The 19,601-nt window shown below is 44.6% G+C and overlaps 1 long non-coding RNA gene across 1 annotated transcript in view; it reads left to right on the plus strand.

The window, feature by feature from the left end:
• LOC109456350 (uncharacterized) overlaps nt 1-19,601 on the plus strand; it is a 98,579-nt gene that overhangs the window by 36,552 nt on the left and 42,426 nt on the right. Inside the window, exons 8-9 of the long non-coding RNA XR_016020461.1 lie at nt 15,221-15,294; nt 16,377-16,864. This is a non-coding gene — a long non-coding RNA (uncharacterized LOC109456350). The remainder of the gene's footprint in view (nt 1-15,220; nt 15,295-16,376; nt 16,865-19,601) is intronic.

Here is a 19,601-nt window from a genome sequence, read left to right on the forward strand (position 1 = left end):
AATAGCCATGTCTTCCTAGTAGGGAGGTCGAACTGAAACTGGAGGGTCCACGTTCACCTAATAAGAGCAAAGCACAGTCCACCCCTTTAGGTGTGTGTGACAGGGAAAAAGAAAGCCTCTGTGAGCATCTGGCCCAAGTGTTGCAAGGAAAAAGGTATTAAGAGGCAGAGTCTCTTCCCTTTTTTGGGAGGGGGAGCTATTGAAGGAAGAATAGAGGCACCTGACTTAGAAACTTTAAGAAGATGGTGGCAGAGATTGCTTGTTGGCCCCCAATACCCATCTCTTCTTCTTGCTTTAGTAACAGATCCTTGAATTTTAACTGGGCACATGGGTGCCCAGAATAAAGACACATTCCCCCGCCTCCCAGGTATGTCTGTGTAGCCGTGTCATAGCTTTTGGTCAATAGGATGTGAGCAGAAGTGATATGTGCAACTTCTGGGTCATGTTTCTAGATGAAAGGAACAGTCTCCTCTCCTTCCTTGATCTCCCTTCCCATGGCTAGACTGGAGACATGATGACAGGAGACCTGGAATGGCTCCTAGTTCACAAAGGGAAGCTGCATGTGGAGGATCGCAGAGCAACAGGACAAGAGTCAGTTTCACACACTGTAAAGCTGTCATAATAGCCAGGGACTACTTATGCTCAGATTGTTAGAGAGAGAAAAATAAACTCCCATCTTCTTTAAGCCACTGTACTGCACAAAATGTATCTGATCCCTATAGATTAGAATCATTTGCGTTTATACATTTTATATCCCTGAACTTCTACCCCTACAGAGTTGTTAATTAGCCTAGTTAATAGACAAAGATGCATCCCCTTCTGAGTCCGATAATTTCTAGAGGGTCCATTAGATAACATGCAGTGCTCCACTGAAAGCACTTGCAGTAGAAAACCAACAACCTTTCACTCAGAGTCTGTAGTAGGGTGGGAATTCAGGTGACCCTTCTCTGCCTATTCAGCCTGTCCTCCAGCTCTTCGTTAGACCACTGAGGGTCCATTTAGGATCAGCAGGTCCTTTGATCATGGCTCTTGGGGTTGCCCCATGATTGGCCCCTCTCTCTGTCATGAGGAAAGCAAAATCATTACTGTGAATTCTCTCTAAGCCCTTTTCTCCTAATCCTTGGGTCCTACAGCCTCTCCCCTAGCCTCTGATAAATGTTATCAGCCTTCCTTTCATTTCCATCTCATTCCATTGTGACTGGCTTGGGGCCGTAAGCTCCCAGAGGAGGAACACCTGCGAGACAATCTAAGCATCATTTTGTCAGGAGCTCTAATTATCAAATTCCTTGAGTTGCGTTACCAAATGCCCTTTTCACAGTGTGTGCCAGGTCCCAAGGTGGGGATGGCCAGAATCAGTGTATGGGGAGTAGTAAAACCCCATTCCATCCCAGTAGACTTTCACATAATGACTGTGATTACCTGGCATATCCTGCATGCTCAATACACGGTAATTACTGTTATTATCAGAAGAGAGAGCTCACTGATGGCCAGGACAGTCCTGTAAGAGGTGGGACATGAACTAGGCAGTAAAGATGGCAGAGAGGGGAGCTGTAGAAAGAAAATGGGGGGTGGGGTTTGCATTCCAGCCAGTGGGAATGTCATGAGCAAAGGCAGGGACACAGGAGTAAACATGTCCACTTCAGAGGACAGAGAGGAGACTAATGAGTGTGAGAGAGAAGTGGGATCAGTGGTGTGGCAGAGGGCCTGGAAAGCTGAGATGAGGAGCTTGCATTTGAGGCAGCACAGATGGGATCTGTGGAAGGTTCTGGAGTTTATGCAGGTCTTGTACAGTTGTATCCCTTGACCACAGTGCAGCAGAAGTATCAACATCCATAAAAGCCCCTCTCATTACTGTCACTTCCTCCTCAGCAGGACAAGGGTCCTCTCAAGTTCTGATATACTTTGGGGTAGAGCTGACCCCCAGCTGCCAGAACCCCTGCAACTTCTCTAGGGAAATTTAGATTGTGGTCTATTTTCATGGTATTTCTGGGAAGATATGTGAAGGCCAACCAACTAGTTTATGTTTCAAATGAGGCTTATTTCACCAAACTTTGAAAGCTTGAGTCAAAGCTGCCGCCACAACTACCATACTGCCGTGTAACACAAACCTACAAGTACACTCTGTTACCATCTTCAGAACGTGCCTAATGGATGTGGCTTCCAGGAAAACTGAAAGGCACAAAATAATTATTTTCGGCCATCAAATGGGCATTTGTCTAACAACATTGTCTAACTGCTCAGCTGCAGATAGAGTCTAAAAAAACATAAAGGCGCCTACGATTTACTCTCCAAATGTCAGGTGAAAATTATTAACCTGATGGTAATAAATTCTTAGAGGCAAATTGCTTGCATATTCCAAATCAGACAGAAGCAGCAGTGTATGTGTTCAACAGGCTGTATAGGTGAGTTCCTATTTCTGAGAAATGTTTTATGTCCCAGTGCTTTCCAAAACAACATCAGAGTATGTGGCTTTCAATAATAGCAATGTCAACTTCCAAGCAGATTCATGAAAGAAAAGGGAGCCATGTTTTATATTTTTCTTTGATTCTCTCCTAACAGTATGACATCTTGTTGAAAACTGATAATCTAAGCAAATCTTGCAGGAATTTTTGCAGTTTTTATTTAAACACATTTTCTATTTCTTTTGCATTTCCCACTAATATCTGATACAGGGTTCTTCATTTCTATGTGTATTGTTAATTAGTGAATGCTATTAGTTGGGAGGGATGCTCTCAGAAGCTCATAACAAAATGCAAAAACCAAAAATGGCTTAAACAACCTGGAAACTTATTAGCTTACCCAACAACAAGTTGAAAGACAGGGCAGAAGCAGATTGGTCAATGCAGAGACTCAGCGATGACAGTTGAACCTAGGTTCTTTCCATTTTTCTGCTCCATCATCTTCCACAGGTGGATTTTCTTACTCTCCATACACCACATCCAAATGCAGGAATTGCCATTTCTCTTTGTTCTGTTCTTGAGGAGGAAAATCTTTCCCAGAAGACTCAGGACAACTTCCCCTCAAGTCCCATTAGTCAGGACTGGGTCACATGACCAGGCCTAAGCAGCCGTCTTGATCCTCTATGGAGGGAGATTGCCTCTGTTAAGCAGGAAACAATAGAGGGTTGATATTGGAGAGGCCACCAAGAGTCTGTCACTTTATCTGGGTGTAAAGGATGTCTCTAATGTGAGGTGAGTGATAACAGTGGGGGAAAAACAAGTTTCAGAAGTTGTGTGGTGGGGAAATAGGTTGGGAATCAGTGATACCAAGTGCCTAGTTTGAAGAAAGTTCCCAACCCCACCCGGCCTGAACACTTCTAAGTACAGAAAGCCACAGAAAGCCAAAGAGTATCAAGTTGGCCCACAGCAAATTCTGTTTACTACTCAGTTTTGTAAATTGGCTAAAACCATTGGAAAAAGTCATGATCATCATAGTACTTTCACCTTTGAGATACTGGCTGCTTACATATGTGTTCCAATACCTGTCCAACTTCATAAGAGCATGAAATAGTTTGCAGCCAATCTTCCTTGCAAATGAAATGTAGGATAGCCTGCAAAGATACAGAGCAAATAATAATTTGTTCCCATATGATGTAATGTAATTGTGTCACATTATAAAAAAGCAGAATAGCTAGCTGTCTGATAAAGCCACCGGCTGAAAGAATTAGCCTCTCTTCAGTGGATGTACATGATAACATCAAGTATCTGGACCAATTAAGACAGAAGGATCTGGGAATTTAGAAGTCTGGAAAAAGGAGTCCTAAATTAACTCTAAGTAACTGCAATCAACAGAATATACAACATACATATTATATGTTATATAATGTAATTGTATTTATTGTAATTCTAATTATATAATAAACAATATGTAACATTAGCATATAACATATATATAACATAATCTATAACACATGCATATATATTTCATAGAATAAAATGGTGATATTTTAATTATAGCAAATTAATTTCCTTGTATTTCTCCTTTATGTTAGTTGGATATATCAGCTTATGTTACAAAGATTAAAGATAAAACCTGTACAACCATTCAAATAACGTAGGTTGATAGGTTTGACATATAGAAATCATGCCAGAGGAAACGTATTGCCACCAGCGTAAACAGAATAGAAGTATCTGCATGAAGCAAAAGGGCGTTAGATTTGCTAGCTAGGCTCCTGCAGACAAGAGGCTCATCTTCCTGGTATTATCTGGCTTTTCTGGGACATCACTCTCAAAAGCAGAGTTTTCTTAGGTGTTACACACTCACAACAAGCTAAATCCTTAAGAAAACTCCGGTGCCTCTGTGGGGAACTTCACAAAGCTGTTAAGTGTTCATTGCTCTTAAAATATTTGGCAAAAGTCAACACCTGAATTCCAGTCAGCTGAGTCTGCCTTGAGGAGCTGAGGATGAGCCGACTGTCAGGAACAGCAGACCCTCCTCACCCTTCGGCACACCACCTCTGTCCAACACACCTCACATACAAGAGAAACCTCCTGGCTACCCCTCCGTCCTTCCTCCTTCCATTCTGTAAACTGAGCACCTACATATAGGAACGCAGCTACGGAGGGGGAAGAGATGAAAAAGAAGGTATGGGCACTGTTGTCATCTGAAAGTACTCAGAGAAAACAAAAAACACTCATAAGCTAAATGGTGGTGGGCAAACTGAACTGAGTGTGAGTAGCCTCGTCCCCTCGCCATCCTTGGTCATAGTAAGAGTTTGAAGGTCTTGAGTTTCCCTGGGTCTTCTCCCAGAGGTGATTTACACCCCACTCCACCCAAACCAGAACACTATCAATGGGCAAAAGAAGTTGCTCACGAGAGTGGAGCTCTAGAGAAAACCCGCCGCCATTCTCTGCATTTAGAGCTCCCCAAGGCAACAGTGAAGTAAATATTGTCATGGCGAGGCTGTGATTCCTCCTGAGCACACCCAGTGTAGAATTGCAGGCAGGCCTTAGTCATGCTACATGACGACCGGGTGAGATAAACACAGAGACTTTGTGTTTAACATTTCCTTCCGTGGGGCCGCTGGGGCCTCTTCTGAGGGCACAACACACTGGTCTTGCCAGCATTCCTTTTTTCCCACCCCTGCTCTCAGCCAGGGAGAAAGGAGCTAAACACTGCTTCCTCCCTTGCCCCTAAATCCCAAGCCCACTGAGAAGCTTAGAGAGACAGGTGGTGAGTTAGTGTACCATGCCCCAGCTGGGCAGAGCTCCTGGATTTGTTGAAGGTCCAGCTTCATGGCCATGAGACCTGTGCAGCACAGGCCCCACCCTTAGATGGGCCTGCACTTGGTTTCATGCTCTGCTGTCACAGTCTTAAAATTCTCAATACTTTTTGAACAAGGAGCCTCACATTTTCATTTTGCACTGGGCCTTGCAATTTATGCCGCCAGTCTTATTTGCCATATGGGCTTTAAAGGGATTGGGTCCTTCCCTCCCACTCTCTCCAGAAAGTATAGCACCTCCATTTCCAACTTTCATTTTCATGGAACCATTACATCACCCAAGACATACTCCCAGGCAGACTCTGTGGGAGGTGGAAAACTGTCCTGACTGCCGGTTGTGGGGATAAAAATGAGACAGATGCAGTCTCTGGCTGTACCAGCCTCACCCTCCCCTCCAGGCTGTTCCCAGCCTAGGAACTGCCATCCCACTTCCCTGAGAGGTCCTTCCTCTCAATCAATCAGCATGCACTTGCTGCTTACAGCTATTGAGAGCTCCCTGTGTGAGAGGTGAGACAGGAAAGGATGGCGCTTTACCCTCATGGAGTGTAATAGCTACTTCGGTGGACATCAGTTGGCAAACAAAGTCTTAGTATATGCTGAGTGCCAATCAAGACCAGCTGTAATATAGAGATGGGAGCTGCACAGAGCTCAGCCTGGGCTGGAGTGCTCAGACTCCATGGATGATGCCCTGCTCTTATCTCCGTCTCTTCCCACAGACCAACCCTTCGCCTTAGCCAGCCCTCTCACTAAAACCTGCCACTGACAAGAAGGAGGGGTAAGGAGAGTTAGGAGAGGATCTGAATACCCCCACCTCTAGAAAGTGACACAACTTGTACCCGACGTAGTCCCTGTTGGTGAAGACAGATGAAGGGAGTCTCCTTCTTATAAAGCATTAACTCAAAAGTGTCTCGGGCAGAAGAGAACAGTTAATTTTTGTTGAGGAGACGGTGAGAGCCCATAAGATGGGTGAAAGTCTAAAGTTTCCACTGGACCACAGGGGTCTCCTTACCAATAGTTTTCTGCTCATATTTTTATACCAGCAACACAAATTCTCTGTACCAAATAATTTAGGATAGAATTAATTTATTTGGATAATGGTAAAAACCTGATGCTCTGCAACTTGCTGCATGAATGGGAATCTTATCTTTATTTTTTTCTTTTAACTAATTGTTTTCTAATAAAACAAACATTTTTAGAGCAGTCACTGGATGCCGGAATCTGTGCAAAGGGCTTAACTCAGAACTTGCATCTGTATAAATAGATACCATTTCTTATGGGCTGAATGTTTCTGTCTCCCTCCCAAATTCATATGCTGAAGCCTAACCCCCAATGTGATGGTGTTAGGAAGTGGGGCCTTTTGGGAGGTGATTCGGTCATGAAGGTGAAGCCCTCATGATGGGGATTGTGTCCGTATAAAAAAGCCCCCAGAGAGCTCGCTCATGCCTTTCTGCCATGTGAAGACACAGTGAGAAGACGGCAGTCTACTGGACTAGGAAGCAGGTCTCACCAGACACTTGATTTTGGACTTCTCAGCTTCCAGAACGGTGAGAGGTAAATATTTATTAAGTCACCAGTCTGTGGTATTTTTGTTATAACAGCCTGAGCTGAGGAAGACACTGCTATTATCTTTAATTTACAAATGAGGAAACTGAGGCATGGAGAGGATAAGTAACTTGCCCAAAGTCCCTCAGATACTAGTTTATAGACCCAAGATTTGAACCCTGGCAGTTTGGCACAGAGTTTGTCTTCTAAGTTATCTGCAACCCTTACCTACCCATCTCACACACCTTCGTTTTGCCTGGAGCTGAGAATAACATAAGTGCTTTAGATTGATTGGTTCACAAGAGAAATTAGAAACCATTGGAAATTCAGAACCAGTCTATGCTCTGGGCCTTTGGCCACCCCCTCCATCCCATCCTGCAGACCTCTTCTCTTGAGAGTTGGGTGGAGTTGTCTTCAGGATCTGAAAGCCACCCAGAAACTTTCTATCTCTTCTAATGTCGGTTAAATAAAATGTGGGGTTTGAAGATTCTACCAAAGGTTGAGCATCTTAGAGGTATCTTAGAAGATAATAGGAGCATTTGCAAATTTCCATGGACCATGTTGCCTATGGTTGCAAATCAGTCCTTTACTTGTTCCACATAGAAAGTTCCCTGGGTGAGGCTTCCCAGCTCAGAACGCTTTCTCCTGTTGGTTATTATATTCCTCAACCAGTGTTCTTACCTGATGAGTGAGTAAAAAAGGCGTGACTTGCTCCTCTGGACCCTGGGCCAATATAATAATAATGGCAACCACCATTTACCAGCATTTCTCCTTATTTGCAGGCAGTCCTCACTTTGCACGATAGTGCAGGACCGTAAAAATGATCGAGAAAGCTGAAAACCTGCAAACCGGCAATGCAAGCTTAATAATTATGGGGGAAAGTTATAATTGTTCTGTGATCTTTAAATTTTTTTGTCAAAACATAGAGAACTCTCTTCCTGTCAGTTATAAATGTTTATTGAAATGAAAAGAATAATGAGGCCAATATTCACTTAGTAGATTGTAATTTAAAACATTGGAAACATTGGCAATTAACGTATTTTGTTTCTTTGTAAAAATCCTGTCAAGAGAAGTGTGAATAGTGCTTGCCTTCTTCTCATCATAACACATATGATATAGAGAAAGCATCTTTTCTGTCCTTGACAAATTGTCGTGCTCCTTTCTAAGTTTGGATCAGCTTCCAATGCTTTATTTTTCGTGTGTGCTTTCAATGTTATGAAGGATCTCTGAGAGTTTCTTTCATGGGAAGTTTTTTGCTGGCGTCACTTCCTCTGGGACATTTTCATTCTTTTTGTCACACCACTCTCCTCAGGCATGTCATTAAGTTTGCTTTCCCCAAGATCTCTAGAAGAGTGACACTGTCACTATTCCCATGGTCAGCCATGCCTTTTTTAACTTCATTTATGTTGGGTTTGGATTTCACTTCCAGCATTATCATTTTTGTTTCTTTGCTGCTCTTTCATCTTTCTTGGCCAACTCCCTCTTTTTGATTCTCACGTGGGTTTATCACGTGATATCACACTTGTCTCTCACGTGGGAGACAAGAAAACAGCTACAGGCATTGCTGTCTGTGCATGAAGTGAGTAACAGATGCATGGTGACCAGTCACCCAAAGACTTTGAAATAAGTGGTGCAGTTGGTCACTGATCATGATGTGCCTGTCATTTACATAGAGATTTGGGGATGGAGGAACTAGCAGAGAAGTTTGTACTTTGTGCAATTACTCACCGTTAATACACGTGGTAACTAAAATTCAAACCATGTTGTTGGGGACTTCTGTTATTGAACTAAACTGTGATAACTGAAATTCATGCTTATTTGAACTCTGCAAAGTGAAGACTGCCTATACATTATTTCATTTCGTTCTCATGACAGCTTTATGAAGGATGAAAGTGATGCCATTATTGTACCCATTTATAGACGAAGAGACTTAGGGAAGCCAATCAACTTGCACCCACAGGCACCCGGCAAGTCAGTGATGGAGCAGGGACTTGGTCATCTGCATGCCGCACCACCGCTCCCCAGGGTCTTAATTTGGAAGGAGAAAGGTAGTTTGTGCTTTCCCTGGAGGTCCCTCGTCACACAAAGGACTTCTCGCGTTTGGCCTACACCGGGTCTTTGGCCTGGGCCTCCTTTAACCTTCCCCAATGATTCTCACACTGCTGACAGGTGGCTTGGCTTATCACCCACGGAGGCAGGGAAAATAAGGATGATCATGTCCATTTGAAACAGGAAGAAATGAAGTCCCAGAGAAAGGAAGGGCCTAGTCCATGCAGCACAACAGGTTGCCAGGGTACATTTCACAGTGGATACAGCTAGACCCTGAACGGGGGCTGGCCCTGAAATTGGGGTGACTGGGGGCTGAGAAGACAGCTGCTACTCTGCCCCCACCCTCCCCATCCCACACTGGCCACACTGTTGGGGAGCCCCTACCCTGTCCCAAGAGCAGGAAAGCCTGCTCTTACTCAGTTGGCCCAGCCCAGATAGGAAGGATGTTTCTCATTAATAGGATCAGAAAAGGCATCTCTCTAAGAATGAAAGAAAACATAGCTTTTTTTGCCAAGGTCGCTCCCCTAGAAAGCCCTCCAGAAAGCATACAAAATTGTTAAATTATGAAAACATTAATTAGATTGTTAAGTAAAATCAACACTAATCCTCAAAGCATATGGGGCAGGCCCTTTGATGGGTCTGGCCTAATGGCTTTCGGGTCTAGCCGGTACTTCCTTTCTAGAAAGTTTCAGTCTTGGAATGAACAGCTGAAAATTCAAGTAAAAAGTAGGTTAATGTATAGAGACACCATCTGCCCCAGCAGAGTCCAACATGGCATGGCAGGCTAGGAACTTGTAGGGACGGAGTCCCAGAGAGTAGTTTCCAGGCTCTCGACCTCACATGGAAAGGTGCTGGCTCGGGTAGCAGATGACCGTCAGCTGTAACTAGCTGGCCATCAGCTGCAACCAGTTAGCCATTGGCCACTGCCATAACTGCCACGGCTACGCTAGCAAGCACAGATGGCAGATGACACGCTTAGCAAGCATGGTTAGCAAGTGTGGATTGCAGCTAGCAAGTGCGATCAGCAAGCGGATTGTGGATTGCAGATTGTGTTGATCCTACTTCCTGTGTCTCACCCGGCCGCCAGCGAGACTGGGGTGCAGGAAGACCCCTCACTGGGGTATTGGCAGATGTTTGCTATTGCGTCTCGACCAGCCGCCGTCGAGAATATAGTGGTATTACTCCCCTATCTATGGTTCCGTTGGTGTTCCTTTTTGGCCTCACCATATCCTGCGTTCTTGTGCGGGGAGCGGGAGCAGAGATCCTACATTACGGTGCTTCTCTGAACATCAATCCAGCCACAGTAGGAGCCTTCCCGCCTCCCTCTCCCCCGGCTCTGAGTGTCTGTATCTTCCATCCTGACATTTGAAACACTTGATCATATCCTGTGACTTCAGCTCACAGATTTATATGCTTGAGTCTGGTCCTTTCAAATATGTTGTAATTGCCTTGAAGGCAGGGACCAGCTATTATATGCTCTGTTCTCAATGGTGCAAACTTTAACATTTGAATTAAAAGTAAACCTTTTATTTCCATTTCATTCTCTCTCTACTCCCTGTCCAACCCAGTAGATGTGAATGGGAACGTGACCGGGAAATCTGCCTCACCTGCCAGTCCATCTCCCAGGACAGCATTCCCAGGTTAGGCCCCAGAATCAAATACATGGCTGCTGCAAGGAATTTCTGTGTTGCAAACATAGATAAGAACACACTGTAAGCCAGGCTATGCAGCTGTGAGTCAAGTGAGAGGAGGGGAAATGAACCTGTTTTCTCTCCGGATCCTCAAATTTCTTCTTTTATTTTTCAGATTAAAACTCCAGGGATTGTTTGGACATGTTGGAATAGAACTGTTGAAATGAAAAACTTCCAAAAAAAAACCTATATTGAGGAATTTAAAAAACAACTAATTTTAAAAATTGCTTATTGGATGCCTATTAAGCATCAGACATTGTGATCGGAGTTTTCTTAAGTCTGAAGAGAAATTCCCATTCTGTAAATGAGGAAACAGGTCCAGAGAAATTATGTAATTTCTCTACCAAGTACACGAAGGAGGATTTGAATTAGTTCTCTCTGATTCATCCCAAGGTCTAGTAGCTGGTAGCTTCATAATTCCCTTTTTAACCCCTCTGCCGAGCATGCATGCAGTCCTCATTATATAGGAGCCCCTTCCCCCTCCTCTGGGTTCTAATTCCGACTCTGCCTTCACTCTCAATTCAAACCCTCCATGCTGATGCACCTCTCTCATCTCGCTTCCCGTGGTTCCCTGGGCTTCATTCTGTGACAGCACTTAGAACATTGGCTTCTAATGGTTCGTAGACGTCATGTGCTCTTTGTGTCCGCACATGGCAGAAAAGGGAGACAGACATCTGGGGGCTGGCGTGAATTCAAGAGGGAGTGCGGAATAGGTATAGCCCTCCCTTGAGAGAAGTTTTGTTATGGGGAACAGAGTAATGGTGTACTCGCTGAAGGAAGTTACAGGGTCAAGAGAGTGTCTTAAAATACAGGAGATACTACAATGTGTTGATATGCTGATATAAGTGGTCCAGTAGAGGGAGGAAAGAAGTAGTGATAATGCTGGATAGAGGATTATTGCAGAAAAGCCCTTGTACAGGCAAAAGGGATGGTATTCGCTATCCAAGTGGAGCGGTTGGTTTTGGATGAGAGCAGGGACAATTCATCCACAGAAGGGGAGAGAAGGCAGGGTAGAGAGGACAGAGGCAGACAAATGGGTGAATATGGCGGCAGGAGTATATGGGAATTCTCTTCTGATTGCGTTCTCACAGAGAAATGGGGAGTGGGCCTCTCACTGGGTATAAACAACAGACTGATATCTGAGAAAGTGAGGGAGTGACTACACTAGGAGTACCAGGCAGAACTAAGCGTCCACTTGAAGTTAATGCTCATGAATGTCAATGTGAACTGTGCATGTTTTACTTCAGCCATATTCAGCTGCATGGTGCAGGCCTGGAAGGTTCCATTTGAAAAGGATTGAGATTTTGCTAGGGATGCAGTGAAGAGAAAAAGGAGCCAGGGAGTTGAGAGGAGGGATTGCACAATCATAGAGTGTGCGATCTAAGATGGGAAAGGAAGGAAGGGGAGGCGGGGCATTGGGAAAATAGTGAGAGCAATGAGTTACAGGTCCCGGGGGGACTAAATCAGAGCTGGCACTAGTCTGCAGAGTGTCCTCAGTGAATTAGATAAACACTTCCCCTGTAGGTGATACAGTCTCACAATTGTGCAAAGAAAAGCTCCCTCTTCCCCTGGGTGGATAAAGCCATGAGCTGGAATACACAGTGTCATTTCTGGAGGTTGGGCTGGATTTCGGGGCCCTTTTGTCCCCTTAGCCAATGACTGTTGTGCAGTACACGTACACAAAATGCACAACTGTACATGGGTCAAAGGAATGTCGGGGATGAGTACAGAAGGATGGGCTATGAGGCAGCAGGTGACCCTAGAGTAGGAGGATGAAACTGAGATTGTGAAAGGGTTCCAGTCATTGGTGATGAGGAGGTTATAAGGCATGAGGACCTGTGATAGGGTGGAGGACGAGGTATTGAAGGGGAGATTATCAAGGAGCTGACAGTCCCAGTGTTGGAAGGGTCATCTTCACGAATATTGGAATCATAAAAGTGATAACTGGAGAGTGTGGGAAACAGTGCCGAACGCTGGGGCTCCGAGACTATTGTGTAGGCTGATGGCATGTGCTTCAAAGCAGGTATCTCAGACAGGAGGGCAGAAGAATGGTCCCCAAGCAGCACTGAGGATCAGGGAAGACCCCAACAGTGGCATGAGGGATGGAGGAGAGGAAACTTGAGGGCTGCAGAAGAAGCTATGTCATGGGTGGGAAGAGCCTTTGATTAGTGCAAGAGGGCAAAGAGCGTTCTGGGAGAAGCAGACGGTGGGGGCATTTTACTGACAATGGAGAATGTGATCCAGATGGCTTGGGGGAGGGGGCAGTGAGAGGCAGATTAAGATTAGGTGCGTCATGAAGCTGTGTGGAGGTGGGAGTTAGGGGACAAAGGATGCTCTGGCAGTGTGGACACCTTGGGGTGATTGACGTACACAGGAATAAAAGGCATGATGGACTAAACCCCCACGGTCTGACAGGTAGACCGTGGTCACGAGGCTGTGGGAGTTGGGATGGGAGTGCTTTGCACACAGAACTCGGGCCTCTCTTTACTCCTGCTGATCGAGGTGACGAGGCCAAGGGAGAGGCTATATTACCCTGGGTCTGCATCTGATTACATTATCAGAAAAATAAATGCCTTCCAATTAGTCCAATTTTGGTGTTCCACAACTCCAGGTGTCTCCATCTTAATGGCAGGTGTTATTCACTCTATCAGACTGAATGTAACAAGTTCATGATGCCCCAGAAGGCCAGGCCTCCCACTTGACTAAACTTCTGGAATCCCCATCTGTGCAGCTGCTCCCAACTCAGAATTCCGACTGGAAAGGCCAGCCCGATGGGCCTTCTGAGGACGCTCATCCTCGCTGCCTCTAATGTACTGGCCCAGACTGTTCTGTAAACTGTTGAAGCCATCTTCAGCTCGCTCTAAACCGGAAGGACTAGATGTGTATCGGGAGAAACCAAAACACTGTTTGATTAATCGCCACCTTGCAAGCTGGTGAGTGATGGCTGGGCACGAAATGTGGTCGTTATCTAAATGGAGTGCCGGCCTGTCCCCGGGATCCCGAACAAATGGACTCCCCTCTATTTATAAACAACCCTGAGGGATGAGCATCTCGGTTTACGTTGGAAAGGGGCCATCATTCATTTTTATCCATCATACCTGCTTTTAGTGATATTACACACACACACTGCTTGGGTTAGAATCTCAACAACCCAAGAGGTTTATGTGCTTTTAACACCAATGTCGAGGGTCTCTGTGTACATTTCATCATGCCGGGGTAACGATGGGCCTGAAACGCTGTTGTGTGAGCTGATGTCTTCCTCAGGGCTTCATGCAGGGTTCATGATGAAGATGAAATTGAATAAACTACTGTTGGCCCCAAGGGCGTGTTTGTGAGCTGCAGTGATTACTAGAGGTGAGAAGGCATGAGCTTCTGGCAGGTCAGGGGGATGGAGCGGAGCAGGTAGGAAGACTGCCTGTGAGGTGCAGGTAAGCCTAGTGTGGCCCTGGCCTGAAGCAAGCATTTGGCATTTAGCATTTGCTGACTGGATAGAAAGGGAGGGAAGGGAGGAAAGAAAAATCCCTCCACTTTGTGCATATAAATTATTTAATGTTAGAGTAGCACTTGCATTTTTTTAAGCTTTCCTCAGATATTCGTTTTTATTTTTAAAATAGCCCTGAGAGGAGGGCCAGGAATACTTATTTTCACTTTATCGATGAGGAATCTGGAGCCCAGGGCAGTGAGGTGGCTTGTTCAAAGTCGCCTGACTGACTGTAAGGTCAGGGCAAAGTCCCCGTTTTCCGATTCCCAGCTCAGAATCCTTCCACTCAATCCTCAGCATGTTCCTGTTGTATGCCAGGCGCTACCGAGAATGCCGAAGTCTCATCCTTCCACTTCCACCCACAGGGGAGGAAAGAAAGACGATTTCATGAAACAGAGACCAGGCAAAAATGCTGTCTCTGTGGGAGCTGAGAGGGTAGATCAGGCATCCCTGCAGGTGTGGGGCCAGTGTCCTTACAACACTGCTGCCCGTAGTAATATAACATGAGCCACACATGTCATTTTACATTTTCTAGTAGCTGCACTACAAAAAGCAAAAAGAAACAGGTGAAATTAATTTTAATAATATATTTAACACACAATGTTCAAAATATTATCAACATGTATTCAATGTGTACTCAACATACACATTTACTGAGACATTTTAAATTCTTTTTTTTTGCATTAAAGCGTTGAGATCCCATATGTATTTTATTTTTATTTTGACAGCTTTATTGAAGAATAATGGATCCCCAAAAGCTGCACATATTTAATGTATACAATTTGATGACTTTGGATATAAGCTCATGAAACCATCACCACCCATGTCTATTTTAAATCTCTATTCAAATCCTAAGTTTTCCGCAGAAATATTTGATCCATATTTAAATTTCATAAAATATCTAGTTGAAAATTAGATTCTCATATGCAGGTTGTTCCCAACAGACTTAAAATGTTTTCTAATAACTTAAGCATCCGTTTTTAAATTTAAATGAACCCAAATTAAATATATTTAAAATTCATTTCTTCAGGTATGCTAACCATTTTCAAGTGCTCAGTAGTCACACATGGCTTCTGGCTACCATATTGGAGAGCTCAGCCATAGAGTAACCATGGCAGCTACAGTTTCAGAAGTTTGCCTTTCTATAGAATCTCAGGCTCTGGGAAGTGGGCCAGGCTTTCTCTTTCCCATCATGCACCTGCCTCGCATCTTCTTTTCACTTGTTATCTCTTTCAGTGTGACTGCTTACAAAGAGGACAGGACCTCAGTCTATGACCCACCCATGAAGGCATGCATAACGTCAGGAGGAGGTAGGCATGGATTTGGCATTCTGCACCGTCTCCTCAAACAAGGAATCCATGGAGGCTGGTGCGATGGTATCATAGCACACCAGTGCCCTCTCAGGCCCACAGGAGGTAATGATCCTTCCCTGTGGCTGTCAACATACACACCACACACTCACACACACACACACCCACACACACACACCTCATACACATGCATAATACACCGCACAACACACTACATACCACAACATACACAACACACCACACCACACTCACACACATCTCACACACATACATAATCGAAGCACACACACAGTACACACACACATCTCATACACCTGCATAATACACCACACCACACACACCACACAACATACAACACACTACACACCACAGCATACAAAACACACCACACACCACACTCACACACACCACATACACATACACAATCGAAGCACACACACAATCCCCACACCACACAGACACACACACAAAACACACACCTCCTACACATGCATAATACACCGCACAACACACTACACACCACAACACACAAAACACACTGCACCACACACCACACACATACATAATCGAAGCACACACACACAATCTGCTCTTCCAAGCTCTATGATAAGAGTGAGGTGTAGGAGCTGTTCGTTCTACATTGTTAACCTTGGAAAATTAATTTTGAATGTAGGGCTTAAGCACTAGACACAGAGTTAGGAGACCTATAATCTATTCTCGGTTCTGCTTCCACTGACCCATGTGTAACCTTGACCATGCCAATTAACTCTGGCTTCCTATAAAATGAGACGTTAGGTACTTCTAAACTCTGATGTTCTAGTCCAGGGTTTGGCAAACTACTGCCCATGGGTCAGATCTGGCCATGCCCATTCATTTGCATATGGTCTGTGGCTGCTTTCACCTACAGCCACAGAAATGAAGAGTTGGGCCAGAGACCATATGGCCCACAAAGCTGAAAATATTTACTCTCATGCCTTTTATGGAAAATATTTGCCTACCCTGTTCTTGTCTGTGGTTCTAGCTCATTTTAATACTCTCTACACATTGATTTTCTTCTTTCTTCACTCAACACATATTCATAGGTCACCATTATTGTGCAAGCCTTATGAAAATTGCTGAAATACAATGGTAACCAATATAATAAACACAGCCATTACCCTCAAGGACTTTAAGAATCTTGCTCAGAGTGAGTTTGCGGATCTCTAATGTGATAGAGACTGCTGTTGTCCCCAGTGGCCATCTACAGTTCTTCCACACTGTGATGATTTAATTATGTGTGAACTTTGCTGGGCCACAGAGTGTCCAGATATTTTGATCAAACATTATTCTGCGTGTTTCTGGATGAGATTAACGTTTAAATCAGTGGACTCTGAGTAAAGCAGATTGCCTTCCATAATGTGGTGGGCCTCATCCAATCAGTTGACGGCCTGAAGAGAACAAAAAGACTGGAAGCAAGAAAGAATTCTCTAGCCTGCTGGCCTCCAAACTGACACTGCAGCTTTGGCTTTCCTGGATCTCTAATCTACCAGCCCACCTTGCAGATTTTGGACTTGCCAGCCTATATATTCGGGTAAGCAAATTCCTTATAATAAATCTCTTTAGATGATGATGATAGATGGATGGATGGATGGATGGATGGATGGATGGATGGATGGATGGATGAATGGATGGATAGATGATAGATGATAGATGATAGATGTTAGATAGATATACATCCTATTGGTTCTGTTTCTTTAGAGAACCCTAACTAATATACATAGTAATAGAAATTTTAGCTGGCAAACAGCCATCTGGAATAAAGATTACATTTGCCAACTTCTCTTGTAGTGAGGGGTGGCCCCGTGACCAATGGGATGTAAGCAGAAGTTCATGTTACAGATTCTAAGGACCTTCCTTAAGAGATGGCCAGTGTGTGCCCTTTGCTACCTCTTTTCCTCTTCCTCCTTCCCGCTGCTTGTAATAAAAATGTGTCAGAGGGACCTCCATCCTGGACCACAGGAGGAGAACCAACCTGTGAAGTAGAGGTCTCCAGAAATGGGGAGAACTCAGAATGCATCTGGGTTCCTGTGTGTTTTGTGGAGAAAAGCCACTATGTTGTTCTGAACTTTTGCTTGAGAGAGAAATGAACTATATGTGTAGTCCCTGCCACAGCCCTACCAAACAGTGCTGTTCAGAATGACTATTGTATTAGAGATGGAAATCACTGCCTACTTTGTCCATGCCCCAACTCATACCCTCTGCTCCTAAGTGTCAGGTTGCTCACCTCTCCGCTGACTGCACTCTGGGTGCCCAACACAAGGGCAGCCAAGACACAGGCTGGCCACAGCACTAGGCCTTGCCCCCTGAAAAGTGATCAAGGCCAGTTAGGCCAGTTCGATTTCTCTTCTGACAAGAGAAACAGCCAGTTAGCATTGGGGACAGATGCCAAAAGTTGTATAGAGAGTTGTCACAAGTGAAGGGAGCAGGCAGTCATGATGAGCCTAATGCAAAGTGAAGTGACAGAAACTGTGAGTAAGCAAAGAGGAAAATGCAAGTGCCACGCAGACAGAACAAGGATTGATGGGAGAGAGCGCCAGTCTCCAGGGCTGCTGTGGGTCCTTCCAGGTTTGCAGTTCCTGATCCATTTCCAGCTCCAGGACACACGTGCCCCTGCAGTGAACCTTCTACAACTGCAGACCTTGAGTCTGTTGACTTGTCTGTCGTTTGCCTATTTGCACTTTGGTGCCTAGTTCTGATGGAGCCAGGCAATCCACGAATGCATCACAGTGGGACTAGCAAATACCAGCTCTTCACCTAGGATTTTTCACTCAAGTATTTCTATGAATGTCAAAGAGAAGAGGAGAAAGAGCAACTTTCTGCAAGGGCGGATGGAAAACTTGAAAAGGAACAAAACCTGCCATCTTGCTGCTTAGAGAGGGCTCTCTAGGAGGTATTTATTATGCACTAGACTTCTTCAGAGTTAAAGGTTGTCTCTGATGGGAAACCCAGGAAAGAGTTGAAGACAAAGAGGAGTTACCTTAAGGCAACTAAAGGTAACCTTAAAAGGTCACCTAAACCTTAAAAGGTGAGGATCATCCTTTGAGTACTCCAAACTTTTCCCATCTCCCTTTGGCTAAGACCAAACCTTGTTGGTTGTCAGAGCTATATAAGGCAGGGCCCCTTTGGACTCCCCCTCGACAACCCCTGCCTCCAGAGGCTATCTCAGGACTGAAAGACCCATAACTGTAAGTCTGTGTGTAGAAGCTAGTTTAGGGTCTCTCCCTGAAACCCAACCCCCAGCCCAACCATGAGGCATGAGCTCATTCTGCCCCAACTGGGAGAATGAGAAAATGGTCTGTGAATTTCTCTTCCACTCTGTCAAAATAAGAACAGAAAAAATACACCTCTGCAAAAGTGTTTTCTTTCCGCTTTTATTTGCACACATTCTGTATAATTATGGTCAGCAAGAGGGCATTTTCCATAGCCACACTGGCAGTATTTTCCACACAAAGGTTTATGCTGGCGGGCAGCCTGCCCTTGAGCTATTTACTTGTGTGGTGGCTAGAAAATCATCGAACCTATGGCCAGTTAGATCCCAGCAAAATGTTCTCATGTGGACCTTTCCTGTAACAGGACATATTATTTTAATTTCCCCTCCACCCTTTGTCCCTCTTCCCTAGGTAAAGTGATTCAGTATGGTACAACCACCTTTGTACAACCAACTCTATAGTATACCTTCCACTTTAACTACTAATGTTCACATTTTAATATGCTTCTCCCTGGCTTTCAAGATCTTAGAAGCTTCTTATCCAGTTTTATTCTTCATGACTCCATCTCATTCCTTCTCTCTCTAGGTAAGACTTTTGCTTCACTGGCTCCTCACACATAAGCCCATTTCCTCCTTTAGGCCGTTTCTCATACTGTGATCTGCCGTCCCAGTCCTAAATGCCTGCCTCCTTTCTTCAGCTTCTCTGAATCCTGCCCACCATTCAACACCCAGTTCTAGCCCCCTTCTCAGTGAAGCGCTCACGGACTGCTGAATTCATCCTGATGCCTCTTGCCTTCCGTCTATGTGCTACCCATTTGGTAATTAACAAGTCACTAGACAAGTTGGTTAAATGTTACACTGGTTTGTGCATAGAGCCATAGCATAAATCAAATAATTCATTTAGCAAGTATTTACTGAGCACCTCCATTATGCTCAGCCCTGTGAAGAACAAGTCCATGTCAGAAAAGTTGGGATTCATGGGTGAATTAGACCTGTTTCTATCCTTACGGAATTTTCAGGTGCCTTTGAGAAAAAAAGCTATACACATGAAAGAATAATT

This window comes from Rhinolophus sinicus, chromosome 2, assembly GCF_057876585.1.
Source record: "Rhinolophus sinicus isolate RSI-liver-muscle chromosome 2, RSI-T2T, whole genome shotgun sequence".
NCBI lineage: Eukaryota > Metazoa > Chordata > Mammalia > Chiroptera > Rhinolophidae > Rhinolophus > Rhinolophus sinicus.